This window comes from Podarcis vaucheri (genome assembly GCF_965113315.1).
Source record: "Podarcis vaucheri genome assembly, chromosome: 16".
NCBI lineage: Eukaryota > Metazoa > Chordata > Lepidosauria > Squamata > Lacertidae > Podarcis > Podarcis vaucheri.
Genome location: NC_138754.1, coordinates 9611865 through 9639146, shown reverse-complemented (window position 1 = coordinate 9639146; position 27282 = coordinate 9611865). Strand labels below are relative to the sequence as shown.

Sequence of the window (27282 nt, the reverse complement as noted above, 5' to 3'; positions counted from 1 at the left end):
GAGCACCGCAACCCCAGAGTCGGTCACAAATGGACCTAATGGTCAGGGGTCCCTTTACCTTTACCTTCTGTGCTTTGAGTCTGACACTCTAGGCCCAGGGGTAGGCAAACTAAGGCCCGGGGGCCAGATCCGGCCCAATCGCCTTTTCAATCCAGCCTGCAGACGGTCTGGGAATCAGCATGTTTTTACATGAGTAGAATGTGTGCTTTTATTTAAAATGCATCTCTGGGTTATTTGTGGGGCATAGGAATTCGTTCAATTTTTTTCCCCAAAATATAATCCGGCTTACCACATGGTCTGAGGGCCGGTGGACCAGCCCACAGCTGAAAAGGGTTCCTGATCCCTGCTTTAGCCCACAGCTGGGGGGCCTTGCAGCCCTCTGGAGTCCCCACTCAGCCCCACCTCCTGGCCTTGCTGGCTGGGGTTGGGGGAGCTGGGAGTCTGGGCACAGTTTCCCCGTCTGTGGGCTACCCTGACTTGCAGTGGGTCTCCAGTACAGCGGTACCTCAGGTTAAGTACTTAATTCGTTCCGGAGGTCCGTACTTAACCTGAAACTGTTCTTAACCTGAAGCACCACTTTCGCTAATGGGGCCTCCCGCTGCTGCCGTGCCGCCCTTGTGTGATTTCTGTTCTCATCCTGAAGCAAAGTTCTTAACCTGAAAGCACTATTTCTGGGTTAGCGGAGTCTGTAACCTGAAGCGTATGTAACCTGAGGTACCACTGTACAGTCATACCTTGGAAGTTGAGCAGCCTAGTTCTCAGACGTTTTGGCTCCTGAATGATCAAAACCTGGAACTGACCCCGGGACCTTATGCAGCTAAATGGGAAGCTTTGTGTCAGATGGCACACTGCCCCTCTTCCAAATGTCTCCCTCCCAAACCAAAGACCCCAAAACACCTTGGATCGCTGCCCCCAAGGGATCCCAGTGACGTCTGAGGGATCGTCTTAGAAACACCTGTGTTGCAAGAAGCCGCGGTGAAGCGCCCAGGAAAAGACTGGCCAGCGAAAGTCAACTCAGTAGCTCCTGCAATCCCCAAATATTAGCTGTGCGAGTTATTAGGTGTATGTGTCTATTACTCATTTCCAAATTTGTGTGTTGCAAAATTGCCTCCAGAAGCGACGCCTATGCATTGAGGAGGAACGCAGGAAGCCGCCATCTGTGGTGTCAGCCTAGCGCAGGATTCCCTACACTGACTGGCAGCAGCTCTCTAGGATTTCAGTCAGAGAGTGTCTCGCAGCCCTACCGGGAGACGCAACTGGGGCTTGAACCTTCTGCCTTAAAAGATCTACCACTGAGCTACAGGAAGGGGAGGGGCCCTGTTGTGTCTCTGCATGAGTTTGCTGTTCCACCTTCTCCCTTCTGATCCTGCCATGCCTCAATGCCAGAACCTGCGCCTGCCTCTTACAGGAGACAGCCTGCTGCTGCTCTGCACGAGTCGCTGTTCTGCATCGCCCTCTTCCTCCCTGGTGCAACCAGCTGCCACAGACTCTGCCCAGCTGAGTCAGGCCAAAGCCCCGTGCGGCCCAGGATGGCACAGTGGCCAGCCAGATGCCCCTCTGGGAAACCCGCAAGCAGAGGGAACGAGATGGGAACAACCCTTTTCTGCCAGAGAGAGCTGCCGCCAAACAGGGGAGCCAGCGCTGGGACTGATGGAACAAGAGTCTGAGTGGCATCAAGGCAGGAAGCTTAAGAAGCAGAGAGGCAGGACCTGCGGGCCTTAGGCGTTGCTGGACTACAACTCCCATCATCCCTGGTCATTGGTGCTGCCTGGTGCGAGCTAATGGGAGTTGGAGTCCGGCAATGTAAAAAGAGCCTGCTGGATCCAGCCCATCTAGCACACTTGGAGGAGTATAGCACAGGTAGCTCTCTCCTGGCTTGAACCCCACCCCATCCCAAAAGCAGGGAGGGGGAAGGAAGACTCCAGCCAAATTAAGACCTATCGAAGCCCCTAAGCACTTAAAATATTTTGGTGCCCCCCATATATATCCAATTCAAACTATAAACAATAATAAACCGTAGAACAAAATTTAATTTTCTGAAACGAAACAAAACCTACAGTAAGATGGGAAATAATGCTTGTTTTGAATGCAGTGGTACCTCAGGTTACAGACGCTTCAGGTTACAGACTCCGCTAGCCCAGAAATAGTGCTTCAGGTTAAGAACTTTGCTCCAGGATAAGAACAGAAATCGTGCTACGGCGCAGCGGCAGCAGGAGGCCCCATTAGCTAAAGTGGTGCTTCAGGTTAAGAACAGTTTCAGGTTAAGAACGGACCTCCGGAAAGAATTAAGTACTTAACGTGAGGTACCACTGTACTTCCAACTTTATTTACGCTTGGAAAACCTTCCTCCTTTTTCTAATTGAAAAGTCTTGGATCAGATCCTGACGTTAGCCTGCCTGCTTCAATACTTAGGAGAGATAAGGCACCCAAGCCCGCTTTGCCGCAAAGTTGTTCTGTTGCGATTTTTTCCATGTACTTCAACTGAGAAAACGAACGCTCAGGTGAGCAGTTTGTGACCATTAATTTGGTTAAAATGGAAAAACTTTGTGGTGCCTCCCTTCCCTTGATGCTTAGAAGCACAGGCTTAGAATCACAGAACTGGAGAGTTGGAAGGGACCCCATGTTTCATCCAGCCCAACCCCACTGCAGTGCAGGAATCTTCATCTCTAAAGCATCCACGACGGAGGGCCACCCAACCTTTGCTTAAAAAATAACCTCCAAGGAAGGAGGGTCCACAACCATCAAGTTTATTTTGCTTAATGGTTAATCCAGCCCTGCTTGAGCACAGGAAAAAATAAAAATAAAATTGAAAGAGGCATGGTTGTCAGGCTAACTCAACCATTTCCCAGTGGGGCATCTAGAGAACAGAAGGACCCATGAGTTGGGTCACTGGCCTGATTCGGATAACCAGCTCCTCTTATCAGAAATTCCCAATTCGGGTGTGGCGCTGGGCTCCTGCCGTGGGCGTCGGGATACTCTCATCTGCCTAAGTCAAGGAAGCGGACTGCAGGGCAGGGAAGCCAAGGGTGGCAACACCTGGGCACTGACAGGCAGCCTCAGGAACCGGCTGTACTTTTTCCTGCCCAACGCCCATTAATCCCTCTGTTGCAAGCCGGCCCCGAAGGACAGAAGGAGGGGGGGGGCCTTTGCGCCAGCTCCTGAGCGGTGCCAGGCAGGTGATGGGTGGGAAGGGGACGTGCCCAAACAGGTCCTGGGAACGGCCCCCGGTACACGCAGAGCCTCTCCCCTGGGTCAGGAGGACCCTGGCAAGGAAAGGAACCCGCCTGCCAGAGAGCTGGGAGCAAGCAGGAGAGAGCAAGGCTTTCGTACCATAAAACACACACACACAACACAACGCGAAACCACACAGCCGCCCTGATGTGACTTTGCTGCTAGCGAGTTCCCAGGGGAAGGGAGTGGCTCAGATGGGTGGGAGGATTTCCAGCCCCTAAACAACGTGGTCTCTTTAAGAAAGGGGGGGTGGGAGACTGAAATAAGTCATACGCTTCAGGAACATATTTTAAAAAATGTCCAGCAGCGCAGTTGTTGCAGCTTGCAGGAAAAGGAGTGTTGGCTTAGACTTAGACAGGCCCAAGAAAGAGAGAAAGAGAGAGCGTGTTTAGTTTGGCTAGTGGGTGGTGAATCAGGTCCGAAACAGATCAGGCGCTGAAAGTAGAAGAAAGCAAGCTTCTGTGTTGCAAGGCCACGGCGCATGAGGCTAGTCCTCAGCGTCTCAAGAACGCCAATGGCCTATCTTGTCCAGCCTCCTGTTTCCTCAAGTGGCCAACCAGCAAGCAGGACCTGAGTCAGAGCTGTCAACTTTTCCCTTTTCTTGCGAGGAATCCTATTCGGAATAAGGGAATGTCCCTTTAAAAAAGGGAACCGTTGACAGCTATGACCTGCGCACAGGAGCGGCCCTCTCCTCTTGTGGTTTCCAGGTCAGTACAGTGGTACCTCGGGTTACATACGCTTCAGGTTACAGACCCTTCAGGTTACAGACTCCGCTAACCCAGAAATATTACCTCGGGTTAAGAACTTTGCTTCAGGATGAGAACAGAAATCGTGCTGTGGCAGCGGGAGGCCCCATTAGCTAAAGTGGTACCTCAGGTTAAGAGCAGTTTCAGGTTAAGAGTGGACCTCCAGAACGAATTAAGTACTTAACCCAAGGTACCACTGTACTCAGAAGCATCGCTGCGTCCTACTGGGTAGTCCTAGTAGCCCTGGGTAGCGTTCGCCTCCAAGAATTTGTCCAAACCTCTTTTAAAGCCATCCAAGATGGCGGCCATCGCTGCCTCCTGTCTCAGGGAGTTCCACAGTTCAACCACGCCACACACTGCTGCCTCTAGGTGTGGAGGTGGAGCACAGCTAGTAGCCAATCGAGAGCCTTGCCCTCCATGAATTTGGGAGAACAAAAGAGAATAGGCTTCTGTTTCTCTCTTCTTCCACCTTCCCACTCTAACCCTCCTCCTGACTCCAATTCCTCACTTCCAGGATCTGTAGGACCCCACCTCTCACAGCCTAAGAAGAGGGAAGATGTGACCCACTAGATTTTTCTGAATTTCATCTCCCATCCCTAATGACCATTGGCCAGGCTGACTGGGGTTGACGGGAGCTGTGGCCCAACGACATTTGAACATTCCCCCAGCTTCCCCAACCTTGCTTTAAAAAGGTAAAGGAACTCCTGACCATTAGGTCCGGTCGTGGCCGACTCTGGGGTTGCGGCGCTCATCTCGCTTTATTGGCTGAGGGAGCCGGCGTACAGCTTCCAGGTCATGTGGCCAGCAGGACTAAGCCGCTTCTGGCGAACCAGAGCAGCGCACGGAAACACTGTTTACCTTCCTGCTGGAGCGGTACCTATTTATCTACTTGCACTTTGGCGTGCTTTCGAACTGCTAGGTGGGCAGGAGCAGGGGATTTGAACCACCGACCTTCTGATCATAAAGTCCTAGGCTCTGTGGTTTAACCCACAGCGCTACCCACGTCCCTCAACCTTGCTTTACAGCTCTGTAAATGCCTTTAACACTGATTGGCTGGGCCATGTGATCCCTGATTGCCTGGGCCATGTGCCCAAGTCTGGGGTGGAGGACCTGTAGCTGTCTAGATTCCCCCAAACTTCATCCCCCCGACTATTGGTCCTGCTGGCTGGGGATGGATGGCAGCTGTGGTCCAACAAGGTCTGAAAGCATCCTGAATAAGGACGACAATTCTGTCTTTAGGAGACAGTCTCTCTGTGTGTTTTTTTCAGAATAAAAAAAATAAAACCCCACGCTGACTATTTGGATTGTCTATTTTTAAAAGAAAATCAGATAAAAGTTCCTTTCATTGCCATCGCTGCGTTTGCTGATGCTTTGAAGTGCGACTTTCCGAGACAACGGAAGCCAATGGTGCTTCTGTTTCGGTCTCCAAGTGAGACAGAGACCATTATTATTATTTTCTTTCCAGTCGCAACCTCAAAACACGCCAGCTGGCAAAATGCAAGCGTAGCTTCTACCCCCCCCCCCAGGAGGCAGTGTGGTGTAGTGGCTAGAGGGTTGGACCAAGTCTGGCGGGGTTTAGGTTGAACACCTCCCCACCTGCCCACTTGGCCACAAATCTCATTAGGTGACCTTGGTCTGTTATCTCTGAAGCTCACCAACCTCGCAAGGTTGTTGGGAAGATGAAAATGTGTGGTGGGGGAGGACTATGTAAGCCACTTTGACCTGTTTGGAGGAAAGACTCTTCCCAAGAAGATGGAGACGCGCAGAGACAGCACAGGTTGCCAAATTCCAAAAACCCAGTAAGCCGAAAGTCCCGGTAGCCAAGGTGCACTGAATTTTGCCCATGCAAAGTTCAGTTCTTAAACAGTGAAAGAAACAAAATGGTCATCTGTCGAAGGAGCCCATGTCAGTGAGTCCTGGGCGCACCAGGGAGAAAGAGGGAGACTGAGGACAGTAAGGGGCAGGCAAGGGTTAAGGTTAGGTCATAATACTCTTTAGGGCTGGTTGGTATCTGGTTTTCAACTTTGTGATCTATCACCAGCTAAACATCGCAATGGGACGCGGGTGGCGCTGTGGGTTAAACCACAGAGCCTAGGAATTGCCGATCAGAAGGTCGGCGGTTCGAATCCCTGCCATGGGTGAGCTCCCGTTGCTCAGTCCCTGCTCCTGCCAACCTAGCAGTTCGAAAGCACGTCAAAGTGCAAGTAGATAAATAGGTACCTCTCCGGTGGGAAGGTAAACGGTGTTTCCGTGCACTGCTCTGGTTCACCAGAAGCGGCTTAGTCATGCTGGCCACATGACCCAGAAGCTGTACACTGGCTCCCTCGGCCAATAAAGCGAGATGAACGCCGCAACCCCAGAGTCGGTTACGACTGGACCTAATGGTCAGGGGTCCCTTTACCTTTACTAAACATCGCAATATTCTGATATATCACAATGCCTGAAATAAGGACGGAGCTAGGCTTCGTGGTTTTTCCCACACTGTGGTTTTTCCAAAGCAAATGCACACGTCATGATTCGCAATATATTGCGAGGTCAAAAACTATGATACTGATATCACAATATGGACTTCAAACCGGTTTGGGACGATACATTGGTACCTTGGTTGTTGAACGGTTTGGCTCCCGAATGCCGCAAACCCAGAAGTGAGTGTTCCGGTTTGCGAACATTTTTCAGAAGCCGAATGTCCGACGTGGCTTCCGATTGAGTGCAGGAAGCTCCTGCAGCCAATCAGAAGCTGCGCCTTGGTTTTCTAACGGTTTCGGGAGTCAAACGGACTCCCGGAACGGATGAAGCACCGACAACCAAGGTATCACTGTATATTGATACATTGCCTGGTCCTAATGGGAGAGCTTGCAGAACCACGAACTCATGCAGAGACACAACAGGCCTCCCTCTTCTTCCTCCTTTGGGAGAAGTGCCATAGCTCAGAGCCTGCCTAGTTTGCAGGGAGAAGGTCCCAGGTACAGCTCCCAATTGTGTCTCCAGGTAGGGCTGCGAGAGATTCCCTGCCTGAGCTGCTACCAGTCAGTGCAGGGAATCCTACGCTAGATGGACTCACTCTATTGCAGCTTCCTGTATTCCTCCTCAATGCATGGGTGTCACTTCTTGAAGCAATTTTGCAACACACGAGTTTGGAAGGCCCACACAAGCTAATATTTGGGGACTGGAAGACCCATGGAGTTTCCTATCCCTGTCCAAACTTTCCCAGATGTTTCACCCCAGCTTCTCACACGGCGAGCGACTCAGGTGTTTCCCTGTTGCTACCTGTGACAGCACCAAGATCTCATCAGGGGCACCAATCCATTGCAAATGGGTTCCTGGGTCTTTGGCAGGAATTTGGAAGAGCATGCCGTCTTACACAAGTCCATGTAGAGTAGGCCTATCCAAAGGCTCTGAGTTTGCTCCCACTGGAGGTAAGCAATAGCCACTAACTTTTGATGGCATTAAAAGGGGCATCAGGCAAATCCAGGGAGGCAAAGGCCACTGATGGCTGCAAGCCCCAATGGCTGTCTTTCCTCTCCTCTGTTGGAGGCAGTGATGTACATCTGAATACCAGTTGCTCAGGTTTAGTGTTAGAAACTCGGGTACATAAGTTGGTGCCAAATGGCACCTTGAATCTAGGTCGCCACAACAGAATGTCCACTCGCAAAGCGGGTTGGGCTAGATGACCCACGGAGCCCCTCTTCCAACGCTACGACTCGGTGATCTCAATTACATCGCTTGGCTGTAGCTTGCTCTTACAGCAATTCGCTTGTCCCAATAAGCAAGGAGAAAAGAACAGGTGGAAATGGAAATGGTACTCAATATGGAGGTAAGGCAGAGGTTTTTAAACGGCGGTCGCCAAACCTGGTACCCAGAAACCTCCACGCAGAATCCGAGAATTGTAAGGGACCGTCTCATCCAACCCTCTGCAATGCTGGAATACGCAGCTGTCCCAGACAGGGATCAATCCTGCAATGGTGGCCACTGTCGTGGATGGCTTTAAAGGAGGACTGGACAAACTGGATAATTTTGTTGCTAGCTGCAGGTAAGGACAGGTACACAGCTGCCCCGTCAGCAATCACAATACTGAGCTTGACGGACCGAGGACCTGATTCTGTACAGGGCAGCTTCCTACACCCTGACAAAGCCTCTTTTGAGAAAATAAAAACCGACATCCTTTTGCAGCGTGGGTCGGGCGGCACAGCAGCGGAGGAAAGTGGTTATGTCTCTTCCTTCCCCCAAGCTTTGCTACATTGCACACTTCCAGGTGTGCAGGGTGGTAAAAACAGGATTGGTCCCCTGAGCACTACGAATGGGTTCCCAACCTGCAAACCGCAGCGCTGAGAGATGGGCAGCGTGCATATTAAGCCCCTTCCCAACCACCTTTCCTGGGACAACAAGACCCAACTTCAACCTAGGATGGGTTTCGCATCATTTCCCAGCGACATCTCTGATGAGTTGTAAAAAAACATCTTTGCACAGATGCGGAAATCAGCACTGACTGCCCGTTTAAGGCCCGATTTCAACTGCGACTGGAAAATTTCAGTTTCCGGGCCCGATTCAAGGTGCTAATAAATGCCAGCACCCAAAGACCTAGGTGACTTAGACTCCAAATATCTGAGAGGCCTTGTCCTTCCCCACAGACCCTCCTTGGGGGGCACCTTGGTAATTCCACCTCCCTCAGATGTTTGGGGTGGCAGTGGCAAACGACAGGGCCTTTTCCGTGGCAGCCCCTCAGTTGTGGGCCTGGCTTCTCCACTGCACAGCTTTCTGGGGATGCTGAAGGCACACATCTTTAGTTGAGATTCCTGCACTGCGGGGGGTTGGACTAGATGTCCCTTGGGGCCCCTTCCAATCCACAATTCTATGATTCGACTCTGGCCTACAACATCTCAGGTGTGTGCTTTCACGGCCCACCCTGTTCCTGAGACTATAATCGGTTTAAACTATTTTTAATACCAGATTTGAAATGGTCGCAACATCCCCTGGGACCTGGCTGGCTGCTTTCTGGTGGTGGTTGGTAATAAATTTAATATTATAATAATTATAATAATAATACAAGAATTCTGAACTTGGACTCATCCACCCTAATAGCAATCTGGTTGCCCTTCGTAAGTTTTTGAGATTACTTTTTTGGTGGGCAAGGAGGGTTTGGGAGTGGGAAACTGGAGATGAACAGGACGAATTGAAACAGAAACACGGGAGTTGTGCAAAATGGGTTTATGTTGAAGTAACTTTGCTGATAGAATCTACGTATATTAAAAAAATAATAATCTGCCAACTTGCCATTTAATAAAGAAAGAAGGAAACTGAACTAGAAAAAGCGGAGTTCCCCTCGCAAAACCTGACGATGGCGCCGGAAAAGCTTTTCACAGATCTCTGCAGTTTCTCCCCCGCAAACACACACACAGAGGACTAGAATCATGACTGAGGTGTCAAACTAAATCCAGAGGATTTCAAGGAAGCAAGCAAGCAAAACCTGTGCCACAACACCGGAGATATGAAAGTCCTGCCACAGCTCATTCTCCCTCCCCTCCCACCAACGCCTCTCCAAGGGTGAATCAGTTTGTGCCAAATTTCAATTATGGAAGGAGACGGTGGATTCCAGTTACTGAAGGAATCCTCCGACAGCAGGAGATAGAGGAAGGGAAAGCACCCCACAGAAAGAGCGCAACACACACACACCCCACTCGATCTGGGGTGGGAGAATTCCAAGGGGATGCGGCAATTGACACACTTTGGAAAACTACCCAGGCGGAAATCATATATTACAAAATGGGGAGGGAATGAAAACCACAGGGACCCAAAAGCATGCGGTGGGAACATGTGGGGCTACGATACACACTGGGGGGCTCAGTTGCGGATATGACAGGGCGGTTAAAGGATGCCAAAAACAGCCATTTGCCTAGGTTATGTTTGATATTGAAATACACACACACACAAACACACACAAACACACATAATTTCATCATCTGCGGAACGTAAAAAGAGAGCCAGCTTAAATGCTCCCCCTCACCTCCAAACTGCCAGGCCCCACAGCTGGGGGGCAGAAACCCCTTGCCAAGCTGCCCCAAGAGAGTAGCAAGGGGCAGGGAGAGGGTCCCCCCTTTGCCGTCACCCGAACCCAGCACCTATAGCTTCTGGAAAGGGCTAGAATTGCAGCCTCTGACACTTTTGCAGGGTCTGCTTGGTTCTGGAACCTCTCCGCAGAACCCTGCCAGACGGGCACACATTTCTGGTGGAGGGGCCGCCGGCGAACCCTCAAAAGCTGATCTCAGGAGGGCTGGCACCTGGAGCGCCCATTCTCCAAGCCCCCCTTTGCCCAAACACATCCCTCAGCCACCCCTGGCAATTCATCCTCGCCACTTACCTCTCTCCCCCTCTCTCTCGAAGGAGCAAACAGTTCTGAGCCAGGCAGGCAGGCAGGATCCCACCTCAAACAGGAGGCAACGCCCACACCCCAGGTTGTGAGCACCCCACCCTCAAACCTTCTTAACCCTTCGCCACGCTCTCCAGCCTCAAACGGAGAGCCCAGCAGGGGGGTTCACCCTGCTTTCTCCCTGCTCCCCGGAAAGGCACCCACCTGGAAAAAACACACACACACCAACCACCACCAGCGAGCAGCCAGCCAAGTGTGGCGAAGGCTACAAGTCAGGAAATAGTCCCGGGTTCGAATCTCGCCATGCGCATCCCTCGGCGTTTCCCACTCGCCCTATAGAGGGGGGGGGGAATAACGCCACATGCCAGGGTCGTCGGGACGCAAGGCAAGAGATGTGGGGGCCACTCGGAACCCTCTGAAAATGTGCAATGGCGGCTCGTGACATTTATTGGGAAATCGCGCCGGTTTGGAGGCCTCGCCTCTAAACCCACTCACCCACCCAGGTGCGGGAGAAGCAGTTGTGGTGAGCACAGAAGCTACCTGAGGCAGATCAGCAAGCAGATAATTTAAGAGAAGCTTGTAAGAAAAGCGAGGCGGGGAGTCCTTTGGCATTCACATGCGCACACAAGCTCCTCGCAGACGCTGGGCTCCATCCGTATAAACACAAAGCAGGGTTGCCAACTGTCCTGGGAGGCATGGCTTGGGCAGCTCCTGTGCTTCAATCTGTGGAAATCAGCGTGTGAGAGACAGACCGCGTGGCGTCCTACGGCACATGGATCAAAGCACACATGCCTGACTACAGATAGAATCATAGAATCATAGAATCATAGAGTTGGAAGAGACCACAAGGGCCATCAAGTCCAACCCCCTGCCAAGCAGGAAACACCATCAGAGCACTCCTGACATATGGTTGTCAAGCCTCTGCTTAAAGACCTCCAAAGAAGGAGACTTCACCACACTCCTTGGCAGCAAATTCCACTGTCGAACAGCTCTTACTGTCAGATCATCCCGTTCCCAAAAAAAGGCACAGCTGCGGAGGCCGTTTCGGAAGTTGGCCAGCCTAGGCCGCGGAGCCTTCCGAAAGGCATATGAAAGGAAAAGCCGCCCTCCTCCTCCGCCTTTCCTTCTGGTATGCGCTGAGCAGCTGGCACCTGGAGGTAGACTGCCCCTGAAGTGGGAGGTTCCATTAGTGGCGAGCCAACTCCAGAGCCAACTGCAGAAGCGGCGAGACATACAACTCACAAACAGACACCTGCAGACAAAAGTCAGTGGAGGCCTCTTAGCTCTGGGGTGGGGAGCCCCGGGCTCAGGGGTTGAATGTGGCCCTCGAGATATCGCTATCTGGCCCTTAGGACTCTCTCTCCCCCCCCCCCCCCGCTGGCCCTTGGCTTCACACACTGCTTGAGTGTTTCTGCCTGGCTAGAATGTGCCTTTCAGCTCTGACCATAGAACTGGAAGGGGTCCTCAGGGTCATTTAGTCCAACCCCCTGAAATGCAGGAATGTCAACTAAAGCATGCCTTATTTACGGGACTCGCCTGGAGAGAGAGAGAGAGAGAGAGAGAGAGAGAGAGAGAGAGAGGTGAGCAAGTGTAGAAATTAGCCCCATGCTCAAAGGCAAAAATTTATATTTGCCGCCCCGCCCACTTTTGCCCCTGGCCCCGCCCACCGCTCGCACACACACGGCCCTTGGCAGGCTGCCCAGAACAGAATGCGGCCCTCCGCTCCCCCACACCCAACTTTGCAGAGTGACAAAAATAAAAGCTGCCATCTGCGTGACATCCTCAACGTAGAACCACCTGACCTTGAAGCCCTCTAGCTCTTCCCTATTGGGGCTGATGCAATGGTTAAGATGGATAAGGACGGGAAAGACCTGGGTTCGAATCCGTATTCGGCCATGACGCTCACTGGAGTCAACATGGGCCAGTTACCATCTCCAGCCTAACCTACCTTGCAGGGTTAGTGTGGAGGGAGGGGGGAAACTCTGTACATTGCTTTAAGCTCCTTGGAGAAGGAAGGAGGATTAAATGTTATGAATATACAAGTAAAATCATTTTCTGTTGGGTTTTTTTTTGGGGGGGGGGTGTCCTGTCCAGATTTTGCTATGTGTGACTCCCTGCTTCAAGGCTGCATCTCTTTGCCAGGATCTCGAGGAGTTAACATCTTAGAAGCGGGCGGGCCTCGTCTCCAGGACACATGCGTGTTAAGACACACACAAGAACACCACCGCACAGCCAGTCACAACGCACAACGCCTGGGCTCGTTCTGGCAGCAGACAATTGCGGTTTCGGTTTGTTTCAAACCCTCAAGGAGGTGGCGGCAAAGACCCTCTTGGCTTTTTGAACAGGGTAGGGCGGATAAATCTACGCAGCGGAGGAGCCTAGCAGGAGGACTCTGGTTCCTATCAGCCCCCAAGGATGCTGGGAGTTGTAGTTCGAGAATGTTCTCGGACTCCAGCTCCCATGAGCCCCCTAGCCAATATGGCCAATGGCCGGGGATGCTGGGAATTGTAGTTTGACCAATGTTCTTGGACTCCCATAAGCCCCCAGCCAGTCTGGCCAATGGTCAAGGACGATGGGATTTGTAGTCTAGCAAAACATCTGCTCAACAGCATACAGAAAGGGGAAGAGAGCCTTCAGCCACATGTTGCTGGCTGGGCATGCAGATGTTCGGAACAAGAATCTCAGGAAACAAAGATTTTACAACGTTGACACTATTTCCACCTATGAAACACCAGGGTAGGCTGGGGGGGGGGAAGGCAAGCGAGCAAGGATGACCCCTCCACACAGACGCTTTTATCACGCACCAACCACACAGAGGCTAGCAAATGGGCGCTTTGCGGTGTGGAAAGTGCACTCTGCACATGCTCCAGAGTCCCCCCTCCTTCCACAAAGGTCGAACCAAACCTTTGGAGAGAAGAAGAGGGAGGGAATCTCTCAATTATCCTGCCTCAAATCACAACCCTGGTGACCCTTTTTCTCTCCCATATCTCCCTCGGGTGAGGAAAAATGGACTGCAACCGGGGGGAGGGAGCAAGAAAGAAGCAAGAACGAGAGGCGCTGCCTTTGAATATGGAGGTTCTGCTTAGAATTCCCCTCTGGAACTCCCTGCCACAAGGTGCAGAGATCGCCACCCACTTGGTGGCCAAATCCCGGGAGACGGACGGCTGCCAGCCACGGTGGCGACGCTCTCCCTCCGCTGCCAGGAGCGGCGACGTACCTCTGAATACCAGCCGCCGGGGGTGGATGGGTGGGTGGGAGAGCCATCATTACGACACCTGCCCCAAGCGACCCAGAAAGGGTGTCCACCGCCAGCCTCGCTCCTCGCCCTACTTCCTTGCCTCCTGCCCCAATTCTCTGAGCCGCGTTGTGTCACCTGGCGGGGCTGAGCCAAGCCGGCGTGCCCCAACCTGCCCTGCCGAGCGGCCTGGCAAGGTGGGCGCTGCCCCTGCTGAGCCAAGCCGCGCCCCCACCCATGTCCCTCCCCGAAAGTGTTGGCTTGACTCAGCCTGCAGGGTAGCAACGGCGCCAGCAGAAAGGGCTTCTTCCCTCGCTGTGCCCGGAACAGATGGGGCAAGGCGGGCACAGAACTGCGCCAGGGGAGATGGCAAGGAGCGGCAGGCCTGGCACCAGATATAGGACGGGGCTGCCTTATAAACAGGCAGACCACCGGTCCATAGAGCTCAGTGTTGCCTGCACGGACTGGCAGCAACTGTCTAAGATTTTGGGCAGGGGATGCCCTCAGCTCTACCTGGAGATGCCGGAACTTGAACTCAGGACCTCCTGCATGCAAGGCCACTGAGCTCTGGTTTCCCAGCAGGGCTCTTCCTGTGTCCTTATGTTCTTTCCAGCAACTCCCTCTGCCAAATTAGAAGTTCCTAGTCCTCATGGTTTTGCATAAAGGGATGATTTAAACTGGAACCTAGGAAGTTTGGACCATTAGTCAAAAGAACATAGGTGGTTGCCTTCTACTGAGTCAGGATCTCGTCCATCGACCTCAGGACTGTCATCAGTGACTGATAGCGACTCTCCAGGGGTAGTGGCAAGGGACATGTTCTGGAGAGGGCGCTCCCTGTCTGGTTTCGGCAAATCAAAATTTTGTTGGAAGACGTAAATAAAATAAAATAACATCTCCCTTCCCTTGTCCTGGCAAGTACTAGGTGGGTAATTTCGTAAAGGTGCTCATGTTGAGAGCTTCCTGGGAGAAATGCCCTGACAGGCAGGATGTGGCATTTGAACTCTGAACATGCTCAGAAAGACATCACTTCGCAGCCTGGCATTGGAAGTGGGCTCCGATTAGGCCCCTCAAAGGAAGTGCTCTGGTCCTAGCCTTCTGCAGGTCTGGTTTGCGGAAGGTCGCAAGAAACTAAGAAGAGCCCAGCAGGATCAGGCCACGGCTTCTAGATCAGGCCAGCCTAGTATCCTGTTCTCACAATTGCCAACCAGATGCTCTTGAGTTCTGGTCTGTCACCAGATGCAGGTTGTGAGTGTGTGATATGGGAAAAGCAGCGGCTTTGTGTGTTTTCATTTCTATTCCACCTTTCCTCCTAGGAGCTTATTCCCACTCTTGTTTTATCTTCACAACAACCCTATGAGGTAGGTCAAGAGGCAGGAGTCAGCCCAAAGTCCCTCAACTGGGTAAGTGAGGATTTGAATCTGGGTCTCCCTTGTCCCAGTCCAACACTGTGTGTGTGTGTGTGTGTGTGTGTGTGTGTGTGTGTGTGTGTAAAACAACACAACCGTGACCAACTAAGTCAGCTGCCTATGGGTAACTTTGCCCCGGACTCTGCCAACCCTCGAATCTGTTTTTTAAAAAACAGACAAACCAGAACCATAGCTGTCAAGCGTCCCTTATTTGGCGGGACAGTCCCTTATCCCAGCACCATGTCCCGCTGCTGTCCCTTATTGATGATGTCCCTTAAATAAGCTATTGAAGGTAATGGGGCCCTTTCTATGTCCAGCTGTGCTTTGTCAACAACAAATTGTTGCTGTTTTTTTGTGTCGAATATATGCTATATGGTGATTTATGGACCTAATAGGTATCTAAAGCCGTTTACACGCAACAAAATATGTATTTTATCAAAGTAATTGTCGATCCCTTATTTTCGAGGCTGCTGGTCCCTTATTTTCAAATCTGTAAGTTGACAGCTATGACCAGAACTCAGTCCGATAGAAAGCAAACTAACAAAGTTACACCCGCCGTCTGCACTACGCATTTAAAGCAGGTCCATACCACTTTAAATAGCCGTGGCTTCCCCTGGGAAACTGTAGTTTGCTATGGGTGCCGAGAGAAGACCACCCATTCCCGTCACAGAGCTACAGTTCCCAGAGTCCCCTAGGAAGAGGGATTGACTGTTCAAACCACTCTGGGAACTGGAGGACCTAACAGGCACCCTTTTGCAAACTACAATTCCCAGGATTCCTTGGGCAAAGCTGTGACCCTGCTTTAAATGTTCAGTGCAGACGGGCCCTTAGTCTCTAAGTCTGCGGGTGGGAGCGAGGAGGGAAGTCCCTTAATCTGCTCACCACCAAACAGGTGCCACGGCCCGGACACCTGGGTTCCCCAGGCAGGCTCCCGATTCTTCTTTCGCCCACAGCTGCAGCGTGGGGAGCCAGACCGCTTCCCTCCCACCCCTCAACCCCGGTGAGGGGAAAAAATGAACAAGCCAGCTGGACAAGAAGATCCCACCCAGGTGGGGGAAGAAAACAGAGAACGAAAGAGAGAGCGAGGGAACGAGGAAATAAGATTGTCCGTTTACTACCCACTTAAGAAGGGCAGCTGATATGAAAGAGGAACTGCTGCGTGGCGGCTTGCAAAAGGGGGGTGGGATTGCTAACAGGGCTAGGATAGGCTGGAAGGGCATCGGACGACATGCGCCTCAGAAAATGAAAAACACGCTCCGTTGTGCAAGAGGCACGGGGTGGGCACAACTGCCTCCGGGCAGGATCCCAGGCACCAACACACACTGGGCCCATTTCACAGAATCATAGAACGGTCGAGTTGGAAGGGACACCAAGGGTCATCTAGCCCAACCCCCATTTCGGCCCAACGCAGGACTCGAACCCACAGCCCTGAGATGAAGAATCTCATGCTCTACCAAGCTGAGGTATCCCAGGGATAGCGCTCATTTCCTGCCTTTTCCTCCAAGGAGGTGGCGTACGTGGCTCTCCCCCCTCCTGGGTTTAATTCCCACAACAACCTTGCGAGGTGGGATAGGCAAGAGAGAGCGACTGACAACCCCCCCCCCATGGCCAGGGTGGGATTTGAACCCTGGTCTCTTCCCAGGTCCTTGTCCAGATCTCTAACCACTGCACCAATATGTCCCGAAAGCGGGGACTTGCAAGACTCCAGGCCCGATGGCTCCAAAGTGGCGTCCTAATGTTCATAGCGAATGGTAGTCCTACTCAAGAGTCAGCACCCATTGAGGTGAATGCGCACAGCTAACTGAGGCCCGTTCCTTTCAATGGGTTAGTGGAGATGGCAGCATGCCCAACGGGGGCACAGGGGCGAAAGCGAATTGCCATCTCCCACCCAACAGACTCGGGTCTCTCCCACCCTTCCCGTTCCAAGTGCAGCCTAGAGATAGCGCCAGTCCGCTCTGGAGGGCTGTTGTGTGGCCCGCTGAGATAAGGGGCCCCAAACGGGTGAAAATAAGGTTAATTTAGAAGTGGGAGAGCTACTTTCCAAAAAAAAAAAGAAAGTGAAAGGTTCCTATACTATACCCCCTAGGCTGGAAGGGAATGGCACTCGGCCTTTGGTGTGGCCTAGGCCAGGGCAAGGCTACTTCGCAAGGGTGTTGTGAAATGGGAGAACCATGCCCGCCACTTTGAGATCCTGGGAAGAAATACTGTATTTTTTGTTCTATAAGACTCACTTTCTCCCTCCTAAAAAGTAAGGGGAAATGTGTGTGCATCTTATGGAGCGAATGCAGGGCTGCACAGCTATCTCAGAAGCCAGAACAGCAAGAGGGATTGCTGCTTTCACTGCGTCGCGATCCCTCTTGCTGTTCTGGCTTCGGAGATTCAGAATATTTTTTTCCTTGTTTTCCTCCTCCAAAAACTAGGTGCGTCTTGTGGTCTGGTGCGTCTTATAGAGCGAAAAATACGGTATATAATGGGGTATAAATGAAAGAATAAATAGCGAATAGATGAACCTATTCCTCAAGCTAATGACAGGCTCTCTTCAAGTCTATTTCTCGAAGGAGACGTGATCAAGTTGAAGGGACCATAGCGGGGGATTTAAAATACTAATAATTTTATTATTTATACCCAGCCCATCTGGCAGGGGTGCCCCAGCGACTCTGCACAGTGTTTGCTTTGCTAATGTAGACAAATAATGAGCTTGATGAGCTTGGCGGCCTGATATGGAGTAAGGCAGCTTCCTGTTTAAATCAGCCCTTTATTCAGAAACCTGAGGACTAGAATCTTGCTTTATATGGAAAGGCCCCTGTGGCCTGACTCTCTCCATATAAGGCGATTTCTCCCTCCCACCAGCACCCAAAGACCTCTCCCTATGCGCTTCAAATGCGCTCAAGCATCCGTCCCAGAGGGTGAGCCCAGGACACAAGGGTGTAGCCCCCAAAACAGGCACGGCGGTGGAAAGGGAAGAAGAGGCGGTTGCCCGCTTGCGCTGCAACTCCCTTGCGCAACGACGCCTAAGATGGCAACAGGATGGCTGAGGCCGTCTCAAGGACCGGCTAGCGGCGCATAGCCACAAACCGCAACAACCCACACCTCCCTCTGGTGCAACGATAAGGCTTGGGATCAAGGCCACCGAGCCCCGTTCCCGACAGAAGCCGGTCTCTGGTGTCTCTGGGATGGGGCAGAAAGAGGAGAGGCATGTGTTTCTGTCCCTGCTGGTGTTCCAGGGTAGACTGCCCCCATCCATGGAGGCTCTGCATAGTCAGCCTGAGGCATCCATCTTTCAGAGGTTCTCTTCTGCAACACGGGCTTTGATCCAACATTTTGACCCAAAGCACAACGACAGTCCCCCTCCTGTTTTATCCTCACCCACCTGCTATTCAAGGGGTATACTGCCCTGGCAACCAGAGGCTTCATATTTAGCAACGCTAGCCAACGGCTTGCTGCTTCATTCCCATCCAACTGCTACTTGGAGGTGGTATATACTATCCCTGCAATAATAATTATAATAATAATAATTTTTTTTTTTTTTTTTTTTACCCTGCCCTCTCCGGCCTCAGAGCAGCTAACATCATATAAATAATACAATATGCATAAAAACAAGCAGTCAATTGATTAAAATGCACCCCAAAATGCACCCACGGGCAAATTTGTTGGGATCAATCATACAGAAACTAGAGGGTACCCCACCAAAATTCCACCTTGCCCAAATCTTGCAGGATAAGGATACCCATACGACCCTGAAAGTGGCTAGGTTCCTGGTCGCTGTCCTTACCCAAAAGCGTTGCCAAGGAGCACCACAAGCTAATTAAGGTGTAGTATGCCATTCCATCTTATAGTATTTATTGTTATAGTAGTGTTTTAGCGGCTGTTTTTTCCCACGTGCACAAGCTATTATTTATGTCTTGTTTTTATCTGTATGGGCCTATGGCCGTAATAAATTATTATTATTATTATTATTATTAAAATGCACCCCAAAAATAATTCAAATAAATTAAAGTTAAAGCTGGACAAATGATAATCCTCAGGTTAGAACTGAAAGCGGTTAATACTAGACAGGACCAACTGATTTCCACTGATATTATAAAGACCTGTGAACAGGCTGGGAAACCTCCTTTGTGCTTGTTCTTATACGAAGAGAAAATGAGTCAGACTGAACCCTGACCAAAGGCCTGGCGGAACAGCTCTGTCTTGCAGGCCCTGCGGAAAGATGCCAAATCTCGCAGGGCCCTGGTCTCTTGTGAGAGCGCGTTCCACCAGGCTGGGGCCACGGTGGAAAAGGCCCTGGGCTCTGGTCGAGGCCAGTCTAACCTCCCTGTGGCTCAGGATCTCCAATATGTTTTTATTTGAAGACCATAAGGTCCTCCGTGGGACATACCAGGAGAGGCGGTCCCATAGGTACGAGGGTCCTAGGCCGTATAGGGCTTTAAAGGTTAAAGCCAGCACCTTAAACCTGATCCTGTACTCCACCTGGAGCCAGTGCAGCTGGTATAGCACTGGGGGAATGTGATCCGGTGGCAAAGATCCCATAAAGAGTCTTGCCGCCCCATTCTGCTCCATTCCTCTCTGCTAGCCAACAGCTTCCTGCTTTTTCCACAGCCACCTGCTATTCAAGGGGTACACTACTCTTGCAGCTGGAGGCTCTATTATTGTTGTTGTTATGATGATACAGTGGTGCCTCAGGTTACAGACGCTTCAGGTTACAGACGCTTCAGGTTACAGACTCCGCTAACCCAGAAATAGTGCCTCGGGCTAAGAACTTTGCTTCAGGATGAGAACAGAAATCGTGCTCTGGTGGCACAGCAGCAGGAGGCCCCATTAGCTAAAGTGGTACCTCAGGTTAAGAACAGCTTCAGGTTAAGAACGGACCTCCAGAACGAATTAAGTACTTAACCAGAGGTACCACTGTAATGATGATGATGATGATGATGATGATGAGCTAAACCCCCCTTTCAGCTGAAGATCACGGGGCGGTTCGCAACATAAAACTACAAGATGAGAACATAAAACACACAACAAAACTAACAACAACAACAAACCAACAATCCCTCTTCCCACAAACACATTTTAAAGGGCATTGGACGTCAATCGACCCAAGGCCTGGTTGAAGAGGAACGTTTTTTGCCTGACGGGGAGCCACTGCAAAAAAGGCCCCGTTCTCTCCTGTTCAGAACATCTCACGGAGGAGGCACATGGAAAAGGGCCTCGGAGGATGATCTCAAGGTCCCGGGTAGGTTCATACTGGGGAGTGACAGGCCTTGCAGTCCACAACCCCAGCCTCTCCTCCACCTCGGTGAAAATCTTTTAAAAGACGTTTTTAAAGCAGCCACGAAAGCCGGGCAGTACAACCACTCCCTGTCCTTTTGCCCAATGCGGCTCCCCCCTCCCTCCCCCAGCTGCCACCCCCCCAACTCTGGTCTCCGCAGTCACCAGCCAGGTCGTTGCACTTCCTGGAGATCCAGGTGAGGCAAGCAGGGAGATAAGGAGGGCGAAGCAGGCAAGGGAGAGGCCCGGGCACCTTGTGTGGCAAGGAGAGTTCAGGGTGGTACCATGGGGGGGGGGAGACCTCCTGGAGAGGCCCGTGACTCAGCCTGGGTGGGAGCTGCTGTCGCAAGGGCGCTCTCTCTCTCTCGTTCTCTGTTGCAAACCAGAAGTGGTTATTAAGAGAAGAGACCCCACCCTGGCCTTAGACTCAGGCCTCATCCAGACACAGAGTCCGTTGCCTTCGCTTTCCTGGTTCTAAAGCCGCTGCTTCCGTCCCCATTTTATAGTCTTACGCTGCAATACTTTGCTGTGTCATGGGGCTTTTTGATCAGAAATATCCCCGTGCCAGGGGGGGATTTCAAATGGCCAGCCCACCCGGCGGAAGACTGGTGGTCTGCGCTGCTGCACTTGGAACAGCTCTTCTGGGTTTCAGGTGTGTGTGGGGGGGTCTGTTTTCCCACCTGGGGCTGGGACCTTGCGCACAGCAATGAGCTGCTGCCCTCCCCGTAAAAATAAAACAAGATTCTCATCCTCAAGGTTATGAATAAAGGGCTGACTTAAAGAAGAAGATGCCTTAGTTAGAATCGGCACAGAATTGTAGCTTCAGGTGGGACCACGAGGGCCGTCCAATCCAGTGCGTCGCACAAATCTTTTGCCCAAAGCGGAACTCGAACTCGCAACCCTGAGATTAAGAGTCTCATGCTCTTCCGGCTGAGATAGTGACTGACTTCACTGTCCGTCAGGCTTATTTCTTGCATTGGCTGGCAGCGGCTCAAGCCAGCCGGGCAATCTTTACACAGAGAGTTCTTTTTGCAGTCCCAGGTAAAATATACGGTAAGTGTTGTCAAGGAGGGGGTAGGGAGCCTCAGGCCCAGGGGGCATTGATGGCCCTCCAGGCCTTCTCTCTGGCCCTTAGGTCTCTCCCCATACACCTCCTTCCCCACACCACGGGCCCCCCCCCCCAGCCTTGCTTTGCAACCTCCTTGCTGGTTTTTGCCGTTCTTGAACTCTGACGTATGCCTCTTCCTTGCTTGGAAATGGAGGACAGAGCAGGGCGTATAGGACTTTGTGTGCAAAGAATATAAGTCTATTTCACAAAGGTAAAATCTATGCTAGTCGTTCCACCCACTTTTTGCAACTGGCCCCACCCTCTCCCAGAGCTACTATTCCCAGAGTTCCCTGGGAAGAGGGATTGATTGGGGAACCACTTTGGGAATTGTAGTTCTGGGAGGGGAATAGGGGTGTCTCCTAACGGCTCTCAGCACCTCTAATGAACTACAGCTCCCAGAATTCTCTGGGGGAAGACATGTGCGTTCAAAGAGGCATCCTGATGTGGCCTTCATTACTCGCATCAGGCCGTCCTACAAAGCACCACCGTTGTATTTTATCTTGACTTAAAAAATCTAAACCGGGGGCTCTCAAACTACGCTTCGTTCCAGGTGCTCCATGCCATCTCTTCAGCTACGTCGTGAAAGACAGGAGACAGCGTTTTCATCACATTAAATATCCATATTGTGTGTTTTTTATCGCTTCGTTTATTTCTTATATTTTGTAACGCCGTTAAATGCAATACGGAAGAAATAATAAAAATTCAAAATCATACAGCGTCTACAATTACTACAACGGGAACAAAATTCATAAAGTGGTCCAGTAAGACACCAGCAATTTTCAAAGTGTTTGGTGGGAGGGGAAAATGGGAACCAATGATACACGCGTCAAATATCCATCTTCTTTTCTTAAATAAATAGATGAATTATCTCTAAAACATCAATACCAAATATTTAAACGTTTGCTTGTAAAAACATGAAAATATGCTTAAATTCATTTCCTTCCAAAGGGCAAACATTCTGACCCTCTATCTCTTATTATCTGGGGTGTGTCTATGTTTGTGTGTGTGTGTGTGTAGATAGATGATACGGTAGATAGATAGATAGATGGATAGATAGATAGACAGACACACACACACACAGATACACATTTGTTGACTTCCATTTAATCATTTCCTCCCTTATAATTTTATTTGGACATGTCATCCCAGTTGTAATTTCCAGCTCTTCCCAAATCTTGCAATCACTTCTTGGAACCTGATGTCTGACCTACCTTACAGGGCTGGCGCAAGGAGCAAATGAGGATGGGAAATCCCACAGTTGCACCTCGCACCCCCACACACATACCTGCACTTACTTCCCATGGCACACCACTCCCAGCTCCTCTCCAAGCACTGTGGGATTATTCCTATTTTCACCACCTCGTTCTGCTATCAAGGCTGATCAGGCCCCCAGCCGACCTTGCAACACCCTTGTAAGCTAGGACAGAATCAAAGCCTGTCCGAGCAAAAAGGCTTGCTTACTCCTCAAACCATGTCCCCACCTCACCCTTCCAGGTGCCCCTAAACTCTTTGCAGAGAATCGACTGCTTCCTGGGTTTGCGTGCCTAGGGCGGGCACTGCCAATCTTCAGGACAGCAGCAACAAGATATTGGCACCATCTGAATAACTTAGATTGTTTTTCAGAGAGATTTTTAAAAAGAGGTGGTTAGGAGAAGCAGAGATTTTCACGGACTGACCCAGATTATCACCTGAAGTCTTTCTCTGTGTGCCCCTTCCATCAGGAGGGTGGCAACACAAGAACGGGGCCTTTTTGGTGGTGGCCCCCCGCTTCTGTAACACTCTCCCCAGAGAGGCTCGGCTGGCACCATCTTATCTTTAGGCATAAGGCAAAAACTTTTATTTCCCGTCAAGCTTTTGGGCTTTCATTTAATCTGTGGCCTCCTTCAGCGGGTGAGACGTTTTAGTCCTGCCTTTTAAAAATATGAACAAATTTTTAGTTTTCTTCCATTTTAGATTTATGCTGGTTTAAACATGCACTGTTTGTTTATTGCCACTTTTGAGTTGTTGTTTTTTTGTAGTAAAAAGGGGGAGGGACCCAACCAATAAGTTAAAATAAATAATAATTTGAGGGTTTTGCAAGGGCATAGAAATCAGTGCAGCTTTAGCGATATGCGCCATGCTCTGCTGTCACCCTCTCTGACCCTTCTCCAAAAAGGAAAACACACAAGGAGAAAAACGGAAGGCATGGCTGGAGGAGAAGAGAAAGGAAGGATCTGGTGAAACAGAACCCAAGTCTAGGAAACAGGAAGGACAAATTTGACCGGCCACAAGCCATTCCACCCCCCCCCCCCAGGGGGTGGAGAGAGAAAGAAAAAAAAATGTATTTCCCCCTTTCTTCCTCTTGTGCACAAAGACCTTCAGTGTTGCATTCCTGAGGAGGCCAGAAAATTATAGCTGTCCTGCTATGGCAGGCAGTTAGAATGAGCAGAAGACTCTCTGCACATGCTCAGAGGAACACTCCACTTCCCTGGTTTCTGGCTGAGGGACCAGCTAGCACCTTGAGGTCGTACCTGGCTAAGTCCCGCTTGAAGCAGACGCCGCTGAAATCTAGCCATCTAGCCGCTGAAATCTAGACAGAATACGCCGAATTTAATTGTTTTATCAGAAAAAATAAAGAATAAATCAAAACAGGAATTTGTTTCAAAATGGGAGGTTTTCAAAGAATATCTGAAAAATAAATATAGTAGTTTAAATTCTGTTGCGGCATTTGAGGAACTTCAGTAATAGTTGCAAGGTAGATATAAGAAATTAGATATATTAAGAATAAGTTTAATTATGATAAAAGTGTGTATTAACAATAAGTAATATGAAATTGAAATATGGAATGGACGGGAGGTTGGGTCTTTAGCGTTAAGACCAATATATGTTTTATCGTTTGCTAAGAAAATTATGTGTCTAAGATTATTCTTGTGTGTAATTTGGTATTTGTGTTTTTCCCCTCTTTTTTCTTGCTGTATCAATAAAAAATTATTAAAAAAAGAAAAAGAAATCTAGCTATTCGTTTCAGTGGGGTCTACTCCGAGTAGGAAGCACGCTTGATGCAACCCCTTTCAGCAGGTTGACTGGTTCGCCGCAAAGGTTCCCCCACCCCGATCCGCAGGATCAGGGCACAGCTGGAGGGAGAGATTGCAAAGTGTTTCAGGAGCCAGGAGACTGCAGAGAGAAGGAGGGGAGCAGGAAGAAGGTGGAGTCATTCAGGGAACATTACAGGGTGGGACTTGGCCCCGAGGGACTCGGGAGAGGCGGCTGGGTGGGGTCCGTTGCCGAGTGGGCGTTGGGCCGGGTGCAGAAAGGGGCAGCCCGGAACAACACCCTGTGCCTCTGTTGTCGCGCGCATCTCTGCAGGACAAAGGTAGCCAGCCCTGCTGGACTCCAACTCCAAGCAGCCCCAGGGAATTATGGGAGCTGGAGTCCATCAACATCTGGAATAGGAAAGACAAGCGTATAAGGACTTAGAAGCAGTTGCAGGGGGTGGAGGGGGGAGATATCCTCAGGTTCAGCAGCTCCCCCAAATCCCCCATCTCCACAGAGCAGCTGGAAACTACAAAAATTGCAGTTGCAATGAAAATTTGCACGCCACCTCTGTACCCGTAGATTTCAGAGCTGCTCGCGACATAAAACTGCAATATAAAAAAGTCAGCTGGGATGACAGGCTCCTATAAAAAGACAAGGGAGGCAATGAAGAACTGGAATTGGATAGCCATAACTATGTATATCAATTTGAATAAACAAATAAATAAATATCGGGGGGGGGGGTTCAGAATGTTTGCTGCTATAAAGGAAAAGGATTCTCACTTCTTCGCAAGCAAATGTTACATGTTTGATATGGAGATTTCAAACGTGACCCATTCATTCGTTTCTGAAAAACAGATTGATGTTTCACACATACACACATTCCTCACAGACATTTGTGTGTCGGACCAAGGTTCAAATTCGCACGTGACCCTGAAGCTCTCTGGGTGTGACGCTGGAACTTCTCAGCCTAATTTGCCTCGCAAGGTTGTTGTGGGGATTAAATGAGGAGGCGGGGACCACTTTGAGCTCCTTGGAGAAGAATCTGGGATAGCGACATGGGCGTAGCCTGGCTTTATTTTAGTGGGCCGAGGAGGCTTTATTTGGGGGGGGGCACAGAACCGAGATACCTATGATGCAATTGGTCAGTTAGTTAAGTGTTTCTATTTATTTACTTGGTTTAGAGGGGGGCAGCTGTCACCCCTGCACCCCCTTGGCTACACCCAAGGATGGGCTAAATAGATAGATAAATATATAAATACATTCCTCTCTAACCTCATCCACCCAAACAGACCCCTGGAAAAAATTGCTGAGGGTTTTGGCCGACCACTCTATGATTTCCCCCGCCTGGTGTAGCAATTGTCATGCACTGTTTTCCATTGTATTTTTTTAATCCATGAGATCCACATTGTGAAACGAGAAAACACGATATAAGAAATACTAAAAAAAGGAATCAAAATCAATTAAAAAAACAGCAAGAATTGTTAATGCAAACATCTGGATGAAGCTACTGAGGCAAGAATGGTCCACAGATCACAGTTTGAGAAGCTGGCACCCCTGTTTTGCATTTCTTTTTTTGGGGGGGGGGGAAATAGTGGAAACCTACTTTAAAATAATATATATTTACCTACTGTGGTGTGTGGGGGGGGAGAATGGTAGTGCCCCCAATTCTTCAAGGTTAGACTCATACCTTTGGGCATCGCTAGTGGGCAGTGCCAAGGCACTGCAAGACTGCCAACTCTTTTAGGGCTGAGCTCTTTGGGGCTCAGACGGTGGCATCTCAGGCAGACATTCCACAGGCGAAGCTATCCTTATCACCACATGTCCTTGCCTGGGATGGGGAAAGTTCACCTGTTGGATTTCTGCCCGTTACTCTGCTGTTAGAAAGCAATTCACCTCGTGCCAGGAAAAAAGATGAGACTGACTCCCACCCAGGACACAGGAATAAGGTCAAAAGTGCCTCCCTATAAGATTCTCCCCATATAAGTTCCTCCAAAGTCTGTAGGAACAGGAAGTCTTGAGCAGTTTCTTCCAGGTGGGGCAACTATATATAGGACTTAATCTAGGCCGGGAGGGAACCCTTTTCTATGCCAGGTTTGCACTTCTCTCTGACACAAAAAATAACAACAACCAAGAGTGCATCTGAGCATGTAAAGAGTTCCTTCTACACTGAGGAGTAACCACAGCCTGGGAATAGGAGACAGAGCTCTCAGACAACCAAGCTGTTCTTTCAAAACAAGACTATGGGGGGACCCCACCCCAGAGCCCCACATTTTTTGAAATCCAGCACCCAAAACAAACAGGGGTTTGTTTTTTAAGGCTTTCCCCAAACCAGCACCCAAAACACCTTGACCACTTGGCACCCATGTTTTTCTCAACTTCTGGTGTGGAGCGGGAAGTAGACAGAGCCCTCGTCCCAACCTACAATGTCGCCCCAGCACCTCACAAAGTCACCCCCCAAACGGCCATGATTCTGCCCCCCTGGCACTCTCTCACACACAAGAGTTAAAATCTGACCTGACCTCGCCACCACGCCTCTCTCCAATCCCAAAGGGATGAGCCAGCCAGAGGGAAAATTGCAATGCTAATCCCACGGCCTACACCAACCCTGAGTCCCACCCACGGCCACAGCTTATGGCCACCCACAATTGCGCAGTGCGCACGCTCAGCCAGGCCCCGAGCAAAGCCTCCTTTTCCCAGCAAGGGAGTCCCAGTCCTGACCCCACAACAAAGGCCACGCTCTCACTTTGTCCAGTTTAAACCACAATTACATCGCTTTAACCGCTGTAGCTTCCCTTAAAAGAATCCTGGGAACAATGTCATGTACAATCTAATGGCCAAACAGCACCATCAACCTGGGTTGCAGTCGCCACAGCGGAAGACCTCGGCGCCATTTTCTTTTACAACAGGGTTTATTA

General features: G+C 50.4%; 1 protein-coding gene across 9 annotated transcripts in view; it reads right to left on the bottom strand.

The window, feature by feature from the left end:
• ZBTB7B (zinc finger and BTB domain containing 7B) overlaps positions 1-27282 on the bottom strand; it is a 330604-nt gene that overhangs the window by 20241 nt on the left and 283081 nt on the right. Inside the window, exon 1 of one of the 9 annotated variants that reach the window (XM_082202275.1) lies at positions 10841-11139. The exons of 4 other annotated variants lie outside the window; for them this stretch is intronic. The gene's annotated coding sequence lies outside the window, so the exon portion shown is untranslated. 4 more of the 9 variants (XM_082202274.1, XM_082202276.1, XM_082202277.1 and 1 more) reach the window with 4 other exon arrangements.